An 18,853-nucleotide genomic window follows, 5' to 3' on the forward strand; every position below is an offset into this window, starting at 1 on the left:
AAAGAGGTGGTGGTGATGGTGGAGGGCACTTAAGGGGAAGAGCACTGGGTGTTGTATGGAAAACAATTTGACAATAAAATATTATGGAAAAATAAATAAATAAATAAATAAATAAACCAAAAAGTAGGAGGAAGCTAGTTCCTTCATACATAACTGACATAGAATTAGCATCCAGAATACATAAATAATTATTAGAAATCAATAAAAAGACAATCCAGTAAGGAAAAAATAGCAGAAGATATTAATAGGCATTTTTTGAGGTGTATTTATTCATTCTGAGAGAAAGAGCGAGCGAGTGTGGGCACGTGAGCTGGGGAAGGTCACAGGGAGCCTAACACAGGGCTCAGTCCCAGGACTGTGAGATTATGATTTGAACCAAAACCAAGAGTGGGACACTTAACCCACTGAGCCACCCATGACCCCATGAATGGGCATTTTTCACAGAATTAAAAATATTAATGGCCTTTAAACATATAAAAGATTTCCAGCCCCACTATTAGTCAAATAAATACAAATTAACATTATAACAAAAAGCCTATCTCTTACCTGTAAAAAATGGCAACATTTGAAAAGTCAAATAGGGGCACCTGGGCGTCTCAGTCAGTTAAGTGTCTGACTCGTGGTTTCCGCTAAGGCCATGGTCTTGCAGTCCCGTAGGTTCGAGCTCCCCATTGAGCTCTGCACCGGCTGCATGGGTCCTGCTAGGGCTTCTCTCTCGCCTCGCTCTGCCCCGCCCTACTTGTGCTGTCTCTGTTTCTCTCAAAATAAATAAATAAACATAAAAAAAACAAATAATAAAAGTTCTGGAGAAGACATGGAGCAAAAGGAACACTCATAAAATGCCGGTAGGAAGCAGAACTCAGGCAACCATTTTGGAATTTGACTTCATATAGTAAAATTAAAGCTGTGTCCTAAGACATGGCGTTCCTACTCCGACTTACATAAGTAGTTCCGTGATTGTACAGCAACACTGTAGAATCACTTGGCTCCACCCTGTGATGATGATTTGATCATTCTGAGGTAGGGCTAAGCCCCTGGTATTTTTTTAAAGCTACATGGGTGGTTATGGTGTGTGGGCACGACAATCACCTGGAGAGCCCAGACCACTAGGTCCCGTCCACAGAGATTCTAACTCAACAGCTCAGCTTTGGGAACAGAGCTCCTTGTCTGAGGATCACAATTTGAAAACCAATGCCCCAGAAAACTCCTTGCCAAGAGACATGCATGAAAATGTTTCTAAGTATAAACAGAAAAAAGAAAAAAAGAAAAAAAGGAAACAATCCAAATGGCAATCAAAAGTGAATAGATTTAAAAAGGTGTAATATCCAAGCAATAAAACATTTCAAAGCAGGGAAAGTTGCCCGTGTGGTCATGGCATAGCCCCATTCACTATTTCACTCTGCTCCATTCAGGAAACACTAATTACGAGGAAAGGGAAGAATATTTTAGTGAACTAAATAAGACATCATGTATTACGATGGCAGATTAGAAGTAAATCCAGTCTTACATTTTTGTGAATTCATGGGAAAGCTGGAGATTTCAGCCACATCAGCAAGAGCTTTGATTTCTTACAGATATGATCTAAACGACTCCAGTTAGCCAGTTAGTGGGGCTGCCATCGTTTGTCTGAGTCATACAACAAATAACCATTGAAACTTACGCTGTGCCTGTCACTGTTGGAGGTCCATTGGACAGAGTAGAGAACAGACAGGCTGCATTCTAGAAGGCAATCCAGATAGCAATAAGCAACATATGGAATTGTAATAAATGCCATGAGATGATGAACTAAAAGGATTTGATGGAGTGGGTACTAGGTGGCGTCTCTAGATATGGTGGTCAAGGAAGTCCTTTCACTGGAGGTGTTCAAATTCAGAGTGTCTCCTAAAGGCCATCTGTTCTAAAGTGCCATTTAATAGGAATAAGTGAAGTACGGCCACCATGCTTGTGGGAACTGAGGTAGGAGACAAAGGAGAAAGGAGAGACATGAGAATGTAAGTAGAGGGGGCGTCTTTCATTTCAAATGGACCCTTCAAGGGGTGAATCCATGCTGGAGGTTAATCCTCATGTTAAACATTGACAGTACACTATTTTTTATTAAATAAAGAAATAATATAAAGTTAAAAGCACAGTACCAAGCATAGAGCAAAATATTTGATAAATGTTAACTACCTTCTGTGTAGTTGAACTATTTCCCTTCTAATATCACTATGATGCTTTAAGTAAATTGTGAGGTTCAGGAACATCCTATATTCTGAGTTCAAGCCCTGAGTCAAAAAACCCAATAAATCATGATAAAGATTGGCATATTCCAGAAATGTAAGGTTAGAAAATGTTATCCTTCAATGCTCTAATGTGCTATCATTCAAACCATCAAACATTTTCCCTATTGATACCCTAGAGAGCTAACTCCCAATTCTCCAATTCTCTGTGAGTCCTTATTTTTTGAGGCAATTAAAACATACAGCTATGCATGAGTATATCAATTTCAGATTGAAGGTCAATGTCAATCCAGGTGATGACTAAAAAAGCTACCTAAAGGCTCATGGTCTCTATTCAGCAGATAAAGATCATTCCAGTATCTCTTTACCAAACTGAAGGGCTGGGCAGGGCTGGGCAGGGCTGGGCAGGAACTAAATGGTGGCCTGGCTCTTTGGGAAACTGTCCTTAGGTTGGAGTCAAGACTGACTCCAGATTTATCTTCCAAAAGGGAGCTCTGTTTTTCTGCTAAAAGGGTGGGAATGAAGGTTAAGAGAAGCTAAGAATAAAGGAGAGGCAGCACTGAGGGATGTTGTCAAGTCTGACCTTATTATTCAGGTTGCTTCAATGCTCCCATGCTCTATTCATATGCCCCTGTATGGCCTCTGATTACAAAACATGGCCTGAAAAAAAATACTCTCATGAAATGTCAAAGTTTTATTATTTTCCAAATCTATCTGGAAATTTGAGACTGCTTCTAAGTTCCCATTGTCCTAACAGAATTGATGAATTGATGAATGCATGGCCAGCTGGGTGGGCGTTCAGAAGCTCCCACTCACCAAGCCTTGGCAGGTTCATAAAAGATGTAGGGAAAACAAGGGGGGAGGAATATCCTGTTGGTTCCTCCTGTTCTCAATGAAGATCTGACCTTGCATTTGCCTTTTCATCAGTGAGCCCAATGAGAGTAGGGTTCTGAGCCTAACATGTAAGTATCTATACTCCTGTTAACTCCTGGTGGAACCTGGTGGAGATGTTGTCTGCTCTTTGTCCTGGAGGACTCCGCATAAGGACTCACTATCACACATACCCTGAAAGTATCCAACCTTTCTGAGGCTGCAGCTGTATCCTAGTATCCCCCGAGACACTGTTATGGACTGATTTGTGTCCCTCCAAAATGCATATGTTGAAATTCTAGACCCTACTTCCCGAGAGTGTGACTGTATTTGGAGATAAGGCCGTCAAGGAGGTAAGATAAAATAGGTCATTAGGATGAGCCCTACTCCAGTATGACTAGGGTCCACAGAATTGAAGAGAGACAACAAGAGAGAGGATCATGTGAAGGATACAGGGAGAAGGCAGCCATCTATCTACTAGTCAAGGAGAGAGATCTCAGAAGAAACCAAACCTGCTAACACTTTGCTCTTGAATGTCTAGCCTCCAGAATTGTGAGAAAACAAATTTCTGCTGTTTAAGCCACTGGTCTGTGGTATTTTGTGGTAACAGCTTGAACACACTAATACACTAATACTCTATCTTTCCTAGTACCCCCCAGGAAAAGCTCCCTAGAAATTCTCTTCTGGGCCCAAGAGGAAAAGCAAAGGAACCAGAAAATCTTGGACAAGTGATAGTTGCTTTAATGGCCCTCACTCTTGATTTTGAAGAAGTGCTGATCCTTTTGTGAGACAAGTGTTTGACTTGGACTCTAAGTGAAACAGTCCATAGATACTTAATTGAGCATTTAGGACACCACTAGGACACCAGTTCAGTATCTGTGGGAAGCCTCATGCATTGTAAAGGACATAGACTTGGAGGCCAAGAGACTCTCTGTGAAATTCCATTTCTGCCACTTTATAGCTGTGTCAACTTGGTAAGTTACTTAACTTCTCTGAATCTTAGTTCTCTCATCTGTAAAATAGGGATAATAATTCCTTGAATAATACTTGAAATTTGTGTGAGGATTAGAAATATTAATTGTAAAAATTCACCTAGTTTTGGCAGAAGAATTGGTCCAATAAAAAGTAGCTATTATAGAATTATTATTATTATTTTAAAACAATCTAGCACTGAGCCTTACACCTGCTACAGTCCAACACATATTAACCCTTACACTCCTCTTTCCTTCAAGCAAGTTACATTTGAGAGGCCAAGGACTTTAAGCGATCTGAAATGCAACCATAAACTTTATAGACCCTTCTTGCTTTTATTACAGAAATTGGTTTCATCTGCAAACTGATGTCTTGGTTCCTTTTTCCTAATATTTATACATTTTTGTTTTTTCTTGCTTTACCATATGATTTGAAGTAGTTACCAGGCATTTTTGTCTTGCTCCTGATTTTAAACAGAATGGTATTTTTAACATTTTGCCATTAGGTATCCAGTTTACTATAAGGTTTTTCTGCAGCTACTCTTAAACAGGCTCAGGAAATTTGCTTTCCTAGCCATACATATTTATCATGAATGGTTGTTGGATTTTATCAAAGGTTTCTCCTACATGAAGGTGACCATATTTTTGTTTACTGCAAACTTTAAAATGGTAAAATTACAATAATATTTTTTCTAATGTTCAACTCACCTTGCATTGGAAAACATCTAACTTAGTCATAATTTATTATATTTTGTTAACATATTTCTGGATTCAGTTTGCTAACATTTTCGTTTAGCATTTCAGACCTATGTTCATGAGTGAAACCGCCGTATAATTTTTCTTTCTCATCTCTCCTTGTCTAATTTCAACATCAGGTTTTTACTCATTTTAGAAGATAAATTGAGAGATTATTCCCCCTCTTACCTTACCTGAAAGGAATTATCTGTTCCATGAATAGTTGATGGAAATCACCCCTAAAATTATTGGAGCTAATGTTTTCTTTGTAGATTTTAATTTTTTTTAATCTTTTATTTATTTTTGATACAGAGAGAGACAGAGCATGAGAGGGGGAGGGGCAGAGAGAGAAGGAGACACAGAACGGGAAGCAGGCTCCAGGCTCTGAGCTAGCTGTCAGCACAGAGCCTGACGCGGGGCTCGAACCCACGAACGTGAGATCTGTCCTGAGCTGAAGTCGGAGGCTTAACCGACTGAGCCACCCAGGCGCCCCTTTTTTTTTTTAATTTTTTTTTAATGTGTAGATTTTAAATAACTTGTTCAATTCCTTTAATAATTATAAGATCATTCAGACTTTTTTTTTTACCTCTTCTTAAGTCAGTTTTTATATATGACTTTTAAGAAATTTATATATTTCTTTTAATTTTTCTAATGTGATGGCATGTACAGTTCTACACACTATTATCTTTTTAATAAACATAGATCTGTGGTTTTCTTTCTTTTCTCTTTCCATTTATTCTTTCTTTTTTCTATTCATCACTTCTGTCAAAAGCTTGTCAATTTTATTAAATCTTTTAAAGAAATGGCATTTGTCTTCCTGCACTAGCAGAAACACATTTGTTCATTGTGGTATTCCCAGAAGCTAGACTCATGTTGGGCATTCAGTAACTATTGGCTGAATTAAAAAACAATGCATAGAAAAAGCATAAAAGAGAATGTGGATAAAGTGCAAGTTTTAACAAATTTCTAAAGCAGAAAATAGTAACAACCAAATGCATGGATCTTCCTTTCAAAAAGGAAGATCCATTTACTTTTAGTAAATAATAGCTTAAGAGAATGCCCTTTGGGGCGGCTGGGTGGCTTAGTTGGTTAAGCATTCGACTTCAGCTCAGGTCATGATCTTGCAGTTTGTGGGTTCAAGGCCCGTGTCAGGCTCTGGGCTGACAGCTAGCTCAGAGCCTCGAGCCTGCTTCTGATTGATTCTGTGTCTCCCTGTCTTTCTGCTTCTCCCCTGCTAGTGCTCTGTCTCTCTCTGTCTCATAAATAAAGAAACATTTTTAAAACGTTAAGAAAAGACAGAATGTCTTTAACGGTTTAAGTCAATCTTCAACATTTACCTAATTCTGAACCCTTAGAGAGAAACAGAAGTCTTTAAAGATCTCAAACTCGTAATAACTTCCTTATAAGTCCTAGTGGTTTTAATAAAGTCAGCTTTATCTTAAACAATACAAGATAGGCTCTGGCCTTAGACACTTATGTGAGATCATAAATTTGCCAATTTTTCTTCACATTAGTCAGTATTTGACCTTAGGACAAAACACATGAACAAACAAAGAAAAAAAAACAAACAAAAAACCAGACTCTTAAATACAGAGAGCAAACTGGCAGTTGCCAGAGGGGAGGTGGGGGAATGCGGCATGGGGTGAAGAGGATTAAAAGTACATGTATCCTGATGAGCACTGAAAAATGTGTAGAATTGGTGAATAATTATATTGTGTGCCTGAAACTAATATAACACTGTGCATTAATTATACTTGATTAAAAAATATCTTCTCTCAGGACATGTAGTACTGATCCATCATTATTTTTCATTTTCTTTTTTAAAAAATCTTTTTATGTTTGTTTATTTTTGAGAGAGAGAGAGAGAGAGAGAGACAGAGTGTGATCAGGAGAGAGGCAGAGACAGAGGGAGACAGAACTCAGCAGGCTCCAGGCTCTGAGTTGTCAGCACAGAGCCCAATGCAGGGAACAAATGCACGCATGATCTGAGCCAAAGCGGATGCCCAACTGACTGAGCTACGCCCCACTATTTTTCATTTTCTAAACTGATGTTGCTAATATCCTGGAAATAGAGGAGCCTCATAAAGGCAAAGACGCAGAGGAAATGTTGAAAGGACAGTGTGCTTTGCACACATTGCTTAACGTAATCCTTCGGATACCGGGTTGTCAAATAGAGAAGTGGATCTTCAGGAGGAACTCTCTAGAGATTAGCAATTCCAAGCTCTGCATCTCTGCTTCTACACCACATTAAATAAGGAGCAATGAGAAAAGAAATCACAGTTTCCTGAACTTACCCCCTGTGCTCGGGCGCGCGCGCACACACACACACACACACACACACCCATTTAATCTTTATATTTAGTAGGAGTTTTCTGGCCCTGAACTATCTAAGAATCTGACTGAGAGTGTAACTCCATAGCTCTATAAAGCATAACCTCAGAGGTTAGCTTAAGGATGTGCTGGCCCAAGTCAGGACCTATACATCCTAACAAAATCCTTATGTCAAATTCTTTGCAAATTTCTCCCAAAGAAAAATACTGAGAAGAAACTTCAGGTAACTGAGTTCTTTAGCACTGGCATTGACTAACGGGTCCATTCTAAAGATGATGCCAGACAACTTGGCCCCATCTCTGCTAATGGTCTGAGCCTGGCCAAGGAAGTGGCTGAAATCCCTGAAGAAAAGGCCCAGCCCTCACAAAACTCAGGTCAGATGTATCAGGCAGGGTAGATATGCATAGGCTGTGGGTGGTAACTGAATATACTACTGGAGAAAGTATAATGTCCTGAAAAACTTTAAAGATGGAGCGCATTTTAATTTTTGTTCATCTTTTTAAAGATTATTTATTTATTTTGAGAGAGTGCGAGTGGGGAGCGGAAGAGAGAGGGAGAGAGACTCTCAGGCAGATTCCGTGCTGTCAGCACAGAGCCTGGCGGTGTGGGGCTCAACCTCACGAATCGGGAGATCATGACCTGAGCTGAAACCAAGAGTCAGACGCTTAACCAACTGAGCCACCCAGGCACCGTAGGGCATTTTTAAGTATACTAAAAGGAATCACTGAAAAAATTATAAGTGCTAGAGACAAGCATTCTGTGCTTGGAATAGTAGATACATGACACTGTTTTGCATATTCATAGTGCAACTCCGTGCCTGGGCCTGCAATACAAGAGCTGCTCCCTTAATAGTTTCAGATCAGTGGTGTGAAGAGCAGTGGTCTGGAATCTGGAAACCTGGATTCTAATCCTGACTCTGTCATTAATGAGCTATATTACCCTGTGGTCTGGCCTGTGTTACCTTCTTTGGGTCTCAGGGTTTTCCTCTGTGAAATACAAGATAAACTGACTGGTCATAAGATCACTTCCCATTTGAAATGTCTATGTCTCGATTATTAGTGCTGCATGAAGACCATGTCCTGCTCCCCAGCGAGAACGACCTCTCAAGGAATCACAGGGCAGGATCACAAAGGCAAGGAAGTGAATGGGATTTTCAGCAAGTGACTAGTCTAAGAAGACTGCAGCACTGTGCTGTAGCAAGATGAGGTGGGACAGGAGAATGGGGCTAAGTCTGAAAATACGCAGAGTGTGAGGCGCAAAGCTTTGCAGGTGAAGATGGACCAGAAGGATTCAAGCTCATCCGTTTGGAAAAATGGAGCTTCTAATACTGTGAATAGTGATATCATCCTGTTTTTATATAGAGCGGTAGATTTCCATCCTTGCTGCACACACATTTATTTCTTTATTTACTTATTTATTTGAAAGTTTATTTATTTATTTTGAGACAGGGAGAGAGAGAAAGAGAGCACAAGCAAGGGAGGTGGAGAGAGAGAGAAAGAGAGAGAGAGAGAGAGAGAGCACAAGCAGGTGAGGGGTAGAAATAGAGGAGAGAGAATCCCAAGCATGATCCATGCTGTCAGCACAGAGCCCCATGCAGGGCTCCATCTCACAAATCCTGAGATCACGACCTGAGCTGAGATCAAGAGTTCATATGCTTAACCAACTAAGCCTCTTAGACACTGCTCATTGATTCATTTTAAGGGATGTGCCAGAGGGGCCTGGGTGGCTCAGCCGGTTGAGCATCTGACTTTGGCTCAGGTCATTATCTCACGATTGTTGGGCTTAAGCCCCACATTGGGCTCTATGCTGACAGCTCAGAGCCTGGAGCCTGCTTCGGATTCTGCGTCTCCCTCTCTCTCTCTCTGCCCCTCCCCCCAGCCATACTCTGTCTCTCTCTGTCTCTCAAAAATAAATAAACACTAAAAACAATAAATAAATAAATAAATAAATAAATAAATAAATAAATAAATAAAAGTGCCTGGGTCACACCACTAGACACCCTGATTCAGTGGAACTAGGGAGAGGGCTGACAGCATTATTTTTAGCCCCTGTGGTGATGCAAGTATCTGATGAAAATCATTTGCTTGGTGCTTTGCGGTTTATAAACCTTTCATGGATAGCCTTCCATCCTTACAGCCATTGTATACAGGGGGCAGAGTAGGTATCATTATCATTATTCCAAACGTGAGAAAATGGTGTCTCAAAGAAATTATATCTATCCAAATAACAAGTAGCAGAAATGAGATTCTCAGCCAATTTCCTGAGCCCAGGGCTAGTGCTTTTCCATGCTTTTTAAAAAAAATTTTTTTTAATGTTTTTTATTTATTTTTGAGAGGCAGAGACAGTACAAGCAGGGGAGGGTCAGAGAGAGAGGGAGACACAGAATCCGAAGCAGGCTCCAGGCTCTGAGGTAGCTGTCGGCACAGAGCCCGATGCAGGGCTCGAACCCACAAACCACGAGATCATGACCTGAGCTGAAGCCGGACGCTTAACCAACTGAGCCACCCAGGTGCCCCATCATGCTTTTTTACTGTAGTCCACCTACCTAAAATGAAAACAGGGGTTAGAACTTATTTCCCAGTCTAAGAAAATACTAGAACCAAGGAGCATGATATGAGGTTAGCAAAAGGGTAAGTTAAGACCTGATGAAAAAGCACTGAAGTTGCTTTTACAACACCAAAGACTTAATCATCCATTTCCTACATAAAAGGCAGCTACTTTTTTGCATGGACCTCAAGCATATTGTAGTATAGAGGTGGAATTTAAGGAAAGGTATTAAGCAGGCTGTGTCGTAGCTTATGAACAAGTAATATATTGTATCATTTATCTTGAATGTATCATAGATAAGCTGCTATATAATGATCGCCACTTCAGATAGCTGTGAAATTAGGTGATTAACTAGTTGTTACTTAACCTTCTAATTTCTGTATAAGTCTAATTACGTGAAACAGAAGTTGGTGTTTTGATTTTTTACTTTGCTTTTCTGTTTGGAGTGTCATTGTAACTATTGTATTGTAAATGATGGAAAATATTGCATATGTTAAAAAATATGAAACTTTATAAAGTAAAACAAAAAGAAAAAGCACTTCTTTGAATGTAGCTAATACATTCATGATTCTATTAACCTGAAAATGTGGTAGATGGTCATCAAGGGTTCTGATGAGATTTCAATAAATGCATAGATGAAAGATCCACTCTCTTAACTAGTTAAGAGCAGCCCAGTATCTTTTCATGTATTTGTCGGAGACCAAACGCCAGACTGGCTACTTACTGACAGTCTACAAATTAAAGTCAGCTATACTCAGAGCTTATAGTCTTATCTGCTTCATGCTTCTACTGAAAATTCAATTATCTGTGCCCTCAGAAGGAAGGTACAGCATGGATAAGTGACATTCTCACAAATCAGCTACAAAATATGAGGATGTGGCTGATCCCACTACTACAAAACAGGGGCACCTGGGTGACATCAGGCAAGCTAGTTATTACATGGATAACATAGGGAAGAAAACTCACATTTATTAGATGCCTGCAGTGGGGGAAACCTCTGCGGGGCCCTTTGCGTATACCATGACATCTAATCCACACGAGAATCCCAAGAGACTAATATTATATTATCCCCTTTTCACAGATGAGGGAAGTCAGGCTCAGAGAAGATAAACAATCTGCTTAAGCTTACAGAGCTTCATAGGATGCAGTCAAAATGTGCCTATCTTCAAAGCCTGTGATCTTTCTGCTCTGTTTCTCCCTGCCTACCAAAGGCTAAGAAACCTGATGCAACGTAACAAGCAACGAGCAAGAAGACTTGCCCACTATCAACTGGTTGTCTTTAGGAGGCTGCATCTCAGTGGCTGCATAGCTCCCATCATGATCAGCAGCACACCTAATACCAGCAGGAAGACAGGACGCCCAACCTGCAGAGTCCAGTGCATCTTATTCTGAAACTCACATTTAGAAGTTCATCAGGAGATGGGAGCTTCTCCTTCGCGTGAGGAATCCTGCCTCCCTTAGTCACCCTGCTGTTGCACAATAGATAGGGCACTTCCAATAGCGTGGCACGCTAACTGTCAAAATAACACGAGTAAGAATGTTGGCAGCCACGTAGCTGCTAAATAATCAAAACTTCACTGCCTATTACAAAAGCCAGAGCTCATAGAACTTGCTGCCTTAAATTCTGCAGGGTGCTAAGCTCTAAGGAAACACGTATCATTATGCATATCCCTAAACATAACCCCAAGTGAGAGATGCATAGTTAGTCCAGGGGACTGGGTGCCAAACCTTTAATGCTCTCACCTTAACACTGAGAAGCCACCTGTGAAATGCATTCTCTCAATAGCACCAATTAATCCTGATTGAGCACCCCAAATACAGTAGACACATAAAGCATCCAGTCACTCAGAAACCATCACCCCAGTTTCCCCTGTGGAAATGGCCCTGCTCCCTCTTTCCCTGGATTCTTCACCACCTTTCAACCCATTTCCCACTGGTGGCCAGTCCCTCTTCTTGAAACACACATCTCTTTGTGTTGTGCCCCTGCTCCAAACCTTCTCATTGTTCTTAAAACAAAGTTAAACTCATGACCACAGTCAGCAACCCTCCTTCAGCCTGACCAAACCCACTGCTCTACTTTGTCCTTCTATCATTTCCCTGACCACCCCTGCCTGCTTTGGGACATTATCACAGGCCATGTCCTCACCTGAATCACAACCTTCCTCCCACCTTGAGCCTACCGCTTTAACTGGGCTAATTTCTTTTGATGTATCATAGTTCTGTCTACATGTCACTTTTTTGAAAAATCCAATTAGGGTATCTCACAGCAGCCTATTGTTTCACCTGCAAAATAATTATAATTGGAAGGTAGCCACTAAATATTGAGGTCTTTGATAAAGTCTGTTTTTCCTACTAATGTAAATGCCGTAAGAGCAGGAGAAAATGATCATCTTGTCCATTTCTCTTTTCCTAAGTGGCTTCTCCATTAATTTGTTCATTCAATGTCTGCCAAACAAACAAATGAATGTGGCTACCCATTCCCCAAAAGGCTTTGTTTTCTAATAATCTACGGACAATCTACAACAAGTTTCCTTCCAAACAGAGAGCCTGTCCCTGCATGTCAAATTATCGCTCTTGGGTCACAGTAGGACCCACCGCACCCGAGCAGACGCTCCCTACCACTGCCATCTTGGGGCCATGGCATCTGCTCCATGAGAGAATTCTTGTGACACTGACCACGGGCTGAGTTATAAGCACAGAGCTCAGGTCCTCAGCACAGGACACCACATCATAAGAGGCAAATTCCTTGCCTTACAGAAAATTAGCCATTCAATAAATATTTGTTGCACTGGAATCTGAAGGTTGAATAAGACCTATGAAAAAGCCTCACATTTTATCTCAGTTTAGTTCATAATGGATATGTGAGCTATTTAAGAAAACAAGAAAGTATTTTAAACTAAAATGTGATTTTTGTAATATGTTGTTTTAAATGTTCATGTTACAAAATTAATGAATACAACATTATAAATAGGGATGACTCTTTTTTTGTTTTTTCACATACAATATTAAGATATTGGGTGGGCTTAAAACTTAAGGATTGTTTCCTTAAATTTGATAATGCCGCGTATTTGTGCATGGTAGTTCTCAATCTAGAAATCAATAGCCATCCAAGTTAATACTGACGTGAAGAGAAAAATAAAGGTATTTTTATACATGAAAAAAGAAAGGTTTCGTTTAGGATTTCAAATACTGAAATGTGCTGTTCACACGAGTATATGTGTCTTAGGCAAAGCATGTTTCATTTGTTGGTTAAGAGACTATCTTGATCTTAGTTAGATCTACCTTTAACCTTCCAAATCAAAAACAAAACAAAACAGCACTCTGAGAGCTTTAATCTCTTTTTATGGAGCAAAGAATCCTATTCTATCCCAGGAATCTGAAGAACAAGAGTAGGACAGAAGGAGCGGGCACCGGTGCAGACAGGATTCCAGCTCACAAACCCCTGCTCTGCCCACGTATCCAGCCATAACCATGCGAAGTCTACAGAAACAGCACTGAAATGTGGAAAGGCCCATTAAGAGCCAAGTTACTACCTTCTTAGCACATATAATAAAAGTATTTGCCAATCCTGCAGCTAATTGCCAGATGCTGAAACAATGACATGAAATGACAGGGAAAGTGCAAATAAATGCAGGACAACGCCTAGAGGAGTGTAGACAGTAACCAAGCCGGGTAGATGAGAAACACCAACACCCCCATCTTTATTACACTCAGGTACCCAGGGATTGATACTAGAGTGCAGATGAAGTATGAAAAAGTAAGATCAGTGGTTGTAACAATTCCAGGGCCAGAATTCATGCAGGATGCCATTAAATATACTAAAGGGGAAACATATGAAGGTGCAACAGAAAAAGGTACACATGCCCTTGTACACACATACAAACCCTTGGAACACAAAAAGGCCAGCAAGGCGGTGATGCCCAACTCCTGCATGTAAACGCTCCCTGCTCAGCCTCCTCACTAGAGAGAGCTCAGACTCCCTTGTTTTACCCACGCAGCAGCCATGCCTGAGTATCTGCCATCCCAAGAGGGTGGCCAGGAGCCCCCTCTATTGGTATTCATGGATGTATCATCCTTGTTAAGAACCTGCTGACCTCATGCCTGACAGGGTTAGCTGCCTTACCCATCATAATGACAGCAATGATCAACACCTCAGGGTTAGAGACCAGAAAGATACTGATCAAGACAGCTCCTCCTCCTCCTCCTTCTCCTTCTCGCTCTCTCTCCCCCCTCTCTCCCTCCCTCCCTATGTCCTCATCTCCTGATCTCCCTGCCTTCTTCCTTCTCTGTTGGATACACACATTTGAATACCAGATGAGTTTCTTTGCCTTATCTGAAACTATGTACCCCCACTACAGTTTCAGGATCTACCAAAGCCAATTCTTAACAAATTCCTTAACTTTTGGCTTATCTTCCACATAAAATATGAGTCACTCTCAGGATCAAACAAGTTAAGTTAAACTTCGTCTGCACCACAGTTTCCTTCTACAGGGCCATGTGTCACATCCACTCTAAGCTCATGTCAGTCCAGGTTCTTTGCTAGGCCTTGGATGGCTCTGGGTTTACTTTTGTGGTCATGTCAGAGCTCTTGTGCAGATAAAGAAAAAATGACCATCAAGGGTGGAGACTGGCATCAACACCCCAGTGGATGCTGAGAAATCAGAGAACAGGGGAAACTGAGGTCTTATTCTTAAGTGAAGTTAGTTTCATCACTCTCAGTATGAACAACTGATTGCTGCACAAATTACTAATGGGATTATCTGTCATTCCGCCTTTGCTATTCAACACTTTTCAGATTTAGAGGGTTTTTTTCAATCTTAAGGATGGACTTAAAAAATGTAGTTTATCTTAAGACAGACCACAGCTTCATAAGATTATAATTCAATATTTAAGACCCAGAAAGGTCTGATATTGAGGTAAGTAGGTCAAGAAACAAATTGTGCTTCCGATTTTTTCCCCAGTTGTGGTCAAAATTATGCCACCATTCATTGTGAGAACTTGGCTGAATTGCTTAACTACACCACGCTCATTTTGGCCTTCTTTCAAAACTGGAGATTTCAATCTCTTTCCAATGTCATAGGATGACAAAATCTGCTCACTATATGCATATCAAGTACCACAGGTAAGATCAGAAAACATGAAACATGATATTTACCTTAATCTTTGAAAATCATGTAGCAAAATGAACATGATAGGAGCATAGTGACCATCTTAGTACCATAAAAAATAAAGTAAAAGGTAATGATTATATTTAGAGTAGAAGAGATGAACATGATAAAGAAAATGTTAGAGAAGATGTTCTCCATGTGGCATTTTAGTTAAACATTTGAATTTCATGAATATTCTTATAAGCACACGACAGGTGAAACAATGCAGCAAGTTCATACACATGCCAGGAAGTCTTGGGGTCAAATTTCAGCACAAATCTGCTGGCCATGTGACCTTGGTCAAGTCTTTATTCTGTGACTCAGTCAGTTCACCTAGCAAATGGAAACTAAATTTGCTTTTGGCAGGTCATAGGTGCTCCACAAATGGTAGTAACAGTCCCAAGAATAAAAAGTGTTGATCTTCTGAGAGTGGCTGGGAGGTAATCATGGCAGGACAGAGAGGGAAGCAAATAGTCTCAAATGCAGTCACTCTGCAGAGCCCTTAGAGATCATCCTTTGTTCAATTGTTCACCAAGCATTTATTAAAACCTACTGTGTGATAGGAATCATGTTAAAATACAACTGCTTGTCTTTTAGTAAGGGAGAACCATGTGTACACAGATGTGGCAGTGCAATGAGGTAAGTGCCAGAAAGAGGGAGTTGGGCTGGCCCTCAGAAGTGGCGTGAGAGCTGAGCTGAGCTGTGACTACTGGACAGGAGTTGGTCAGGGCATCACAGAGATGAATTACATTCCAAAGGATAGGGAATGGCCAGTACTCAGGAGTGGCTACAGAAAGCATGGAGACTGGGATGGCCTTACTCACATTTGTAAGTTCTGGAGTGAGTGCACAACAGGTGCTCGGTAATGTGTGTGACTGAGAAGAGGAAGGAAAGGGAAGCTGTTCCAGGTGTGGAAGTAGGTGAAGGAGGTAAAAAGGACTAAAAAGACCAAGATTAATATAATGAGGAACAGAAGAACGGGCTGAAAGAATAAGATTGACTGTGTTCACACACAGATGGTGGTGGAGAGGAGGGAACATTAGTCACGGAACCCAGATGCTTGCCCCAGGATCCTCATTTAACTGCTGGCCATTAACATGATCATGAGTAAGTCATCTCCATATCTCTCAATTCTAGCTTCCTCCACCATAAAGCCAGGGATCTGAATCCACTGAGCTCTGAGATCCCTTCCAGTTCTGTTCCATTTAAAAACATCTGTTAACTTTCTACTCAGTGCTGAGCACTATACAATCCACTGGGGATCCAAAGAATAATTCAATATTATGCTGTGTTTTTTTTTATCAATTTGCTACCTCCTTATCATCAGATCTATCTTTTTGCCCTATTCCGTACTCCATGAGTGCAACTCCCACTGCATTGCCAGGCACCCTTACTCCTGGTTGTCTATTCCTCTCACAGACTGAGAGCTCTTGTGGGAGGTCGGAAAGGGCAGGACAAAGGTTGGCGTATTTCTCCTCCTGCTCTCTCCTTACTTCATCTCTGAGGGATGGCTATGATCACCTTTCTTCACTAGTATAGCTCCTGCCTGGCGGCCCATCTTCCATGGCACTAGCCTTCTCTGAGAGTCAGGAACACTCTTTCTTCCCTTGCTCCTTTAGGCAGAGATAAGCCAATGCTTCCCAGGTTTGCTAGTGCTTGAGCTCCTCTTATTTCTTTAAACCTGCTTTCAATTGTTCAGCACAGTCTCTTCACTAAGATTTCTTCAGTTAAACCATGTGAGTGAAATTCTATCTGCAGTAAGCCCCAAAGCTTAGAATGCAACTGAGGAGGAGATGGATTATCAATATATCATTTGTCCCACATAAAGCACCATGGGAAAGCCAAGGATAGGGCAGTGCTGCGAAGCTGAAGAAGAGAAGCTCAAGATGTGTGTCTGCGGAGTGAGGGTCCCAGGGTTAGGATGCAAGTTCTAACCCTGGACACAGACATGGAAGGATGGACTGGAGGGATTTTATCATTGATGTCCATACTACTACTATTGTATATTAAGAACAATTTCCCAGATGTACAGCCCAAAGAGAAGTAAAACCTGTCATACTAGAATAAATAGCAGCACTAGGAATTTGAACAATTTGATTTTTGCTGTTTTACATAAGTTGCCAAATTTTAGTGTATCAGCTGAGTGTGCAAATTCAGAAATACAAAAAGACAAATTCTTCATCTGGAGTAGACACATAGCTCAGAACCAAAGACTAACCAAACTAACCACTTCTAAACCAAATTCAGTGAAATTCTTCCTTAACCCTTTGATACTAAACCTCATGATTACCCAGGCTGGGGCAGTTCCTATCTTTCTCCACAGCCACTTACATTGTCGTAGAGAAGACAGCAGTTTCCCTTGTGGTCTTCAAGGGACAGATGTTCCACGTTTCTGCTGTTGATATCACCAAGTTATGAGGAGAGTAGGAAGATGGACATTGCATCACAGAGCCAGCCGTGCGAGGAGAGCCGGCAACGTGAAAAGGAGGCCTCTGTTCTGCATCATATTAGAGAGATCAGCTCCAAGACCTTGAGGCCTGTGACCTTTTCTCACTAGGACAGAATAGAGACTCTTATCAGAAAGCTATGCACTTAGGTAAAATCATAGGTCAAGAAAGAATCAAGACATTGTATAATAGAAATGCATTATATCACAACCCCCTGACTTTAGATCTGGGCAGGTTACTTAAACATTCTCAGCCTCAGTTTCTTCATCCATAAACCCATTAGTAATACTTCATGTGCTTATTGAGAGGATTAAGGGAAATCATGGAAGCAAAAAGTCTAGGGTGATGATGTGCCATGGAGTTGGCCTACAATATGACGACTTTTTTTCTGCTGGTAATACTCCAATGTACTGACCGCAGGCCATCTCTTTGAGGGCTAGTTGAGGCTATGCCCAAGACATATGAGATGGTCCAACATGATCCTCATTCAGAGAAAATTCAGGTAGCCTCACACCAGAGGGTTTCAAGTAGTTTGAGGGGGCTACAAAGTAGCAACTGCTCCCAAATCACCCCCACCCAGTGCAGCAAAACCATGGGCTCCCCTTTCATCTAGCTTGAAATTCTCATCATTAGAGTCATTCTGTGGGGTTAGGACAAATGGGAGCAGTGAGCAGATATCTTTTACTTTTTCTATTAGTTAGCTAGCTAACTCTATTTCTACCTCTGTCTCTCTCTGTGTCTCTCTGCTTGTCTCTCTCTCTCTCTATCTCTCTGTCTCTCTCTCTCTGTCTCTTTCTGTCTCTCTCACACACACACACACACACACCATCCAGCTACCTGTTTGCTTGTACCAGAAATGACCAAGCCATACTGAATGCACCACAAATGCCACTTATTCCAGCCACTGTTGGGCCTTTGATGCTGTTGCCAACCCTTGCACACTCACCTGTTCTCAGCACCTTATTCAGGACCCACCTCTCACGGTTAGCAGACTACAACCACTCTAACGTCTCTGCTACTGAATCCACACTCTCTCATTCCACTGAAAATTCAGGAATCTCCCACTCACTACCTTTAGTGTTTGTTCCCTTACAAAGTAGAATGTAGGAGCCTAAGGGAAGCAGAACCACACAACAGGAAGAAAAAAGATGACTCATAAAGAAAAGGTCTAGAGCTTCACGGTGAAATTAAACTGACACAGTGGTTTGAACTGCCATTTTAACAAGGTTTATGAATTTGCCACTCCAGAAAAAAATCTGTAGTATTAGTTTTTATTTCCTGACACACTAAGTGAAAAAAAATACTGTGGGAACTTGAAGGGTGAAAGGAGACCTTGTGGGAAAACGGTCTTTCACCAATGATACACGACCTCTCTATCATGGGGATCCCCTATATAACCTCTACATAGAGCTGACCTTACCATGTAAAGAACATTAATAGATATATAATTATTCTATTATTCACTATTCTATAGTTCATGCTAAAAATTATGTCTAATTATAAAATTATAAAATGTGAGCCTAATCAGAATTTAAAATTTTAATATCATAGTCATAATTTCTTGAGTCTAACAGCTGTGACTAATT

The 18,853-nt window shown here is 40.8% G+C and overlaps 1 long non-coding RNA gene across 4 annotated transcripts in view; it reads right to left on the reverse strand.

Annotated features, from left to right (window-relative positions):
* The window catches only part of LOC115302440, a 178,505-nt gene that overhangs the window by 70,294 nt on the left and 89,358 nt on the right, over positions 1–18,853 (reverse strand). For 3 of the 4 annotated variants that reach the window (XR_003913455.1, XR_003913456.1, XR_003913454.1), the window contains one exon: positions 17,152–17,373. This is a non-coding gene — a long non-coding RNA (uncharacterized LOC115302440). Of the gene's footprint in view, positions 1–17,151; positions 17,374–18,213; positions 18,340–18,853 lie in introns of those variants that run through there. The other variant, XR_003913457.1, reaches the window with a different exon arrangement.

The sequence above is a fragment of the Suricata suricatta genome, chromosome 9 (genome assembly GCF_006229205.1).
Source record: "Suricata suricatta isolate VVHF042 chromosome 9, meerkat_22Aug2017_6uvM2_HiC, whole genome shotgun sequence".
Lineage (NCBI taxonomy): Eukaryota > Metazoa > Chordata > Mammalia > Carnivora > Herpestidae > Suricata > Suricata suricatta.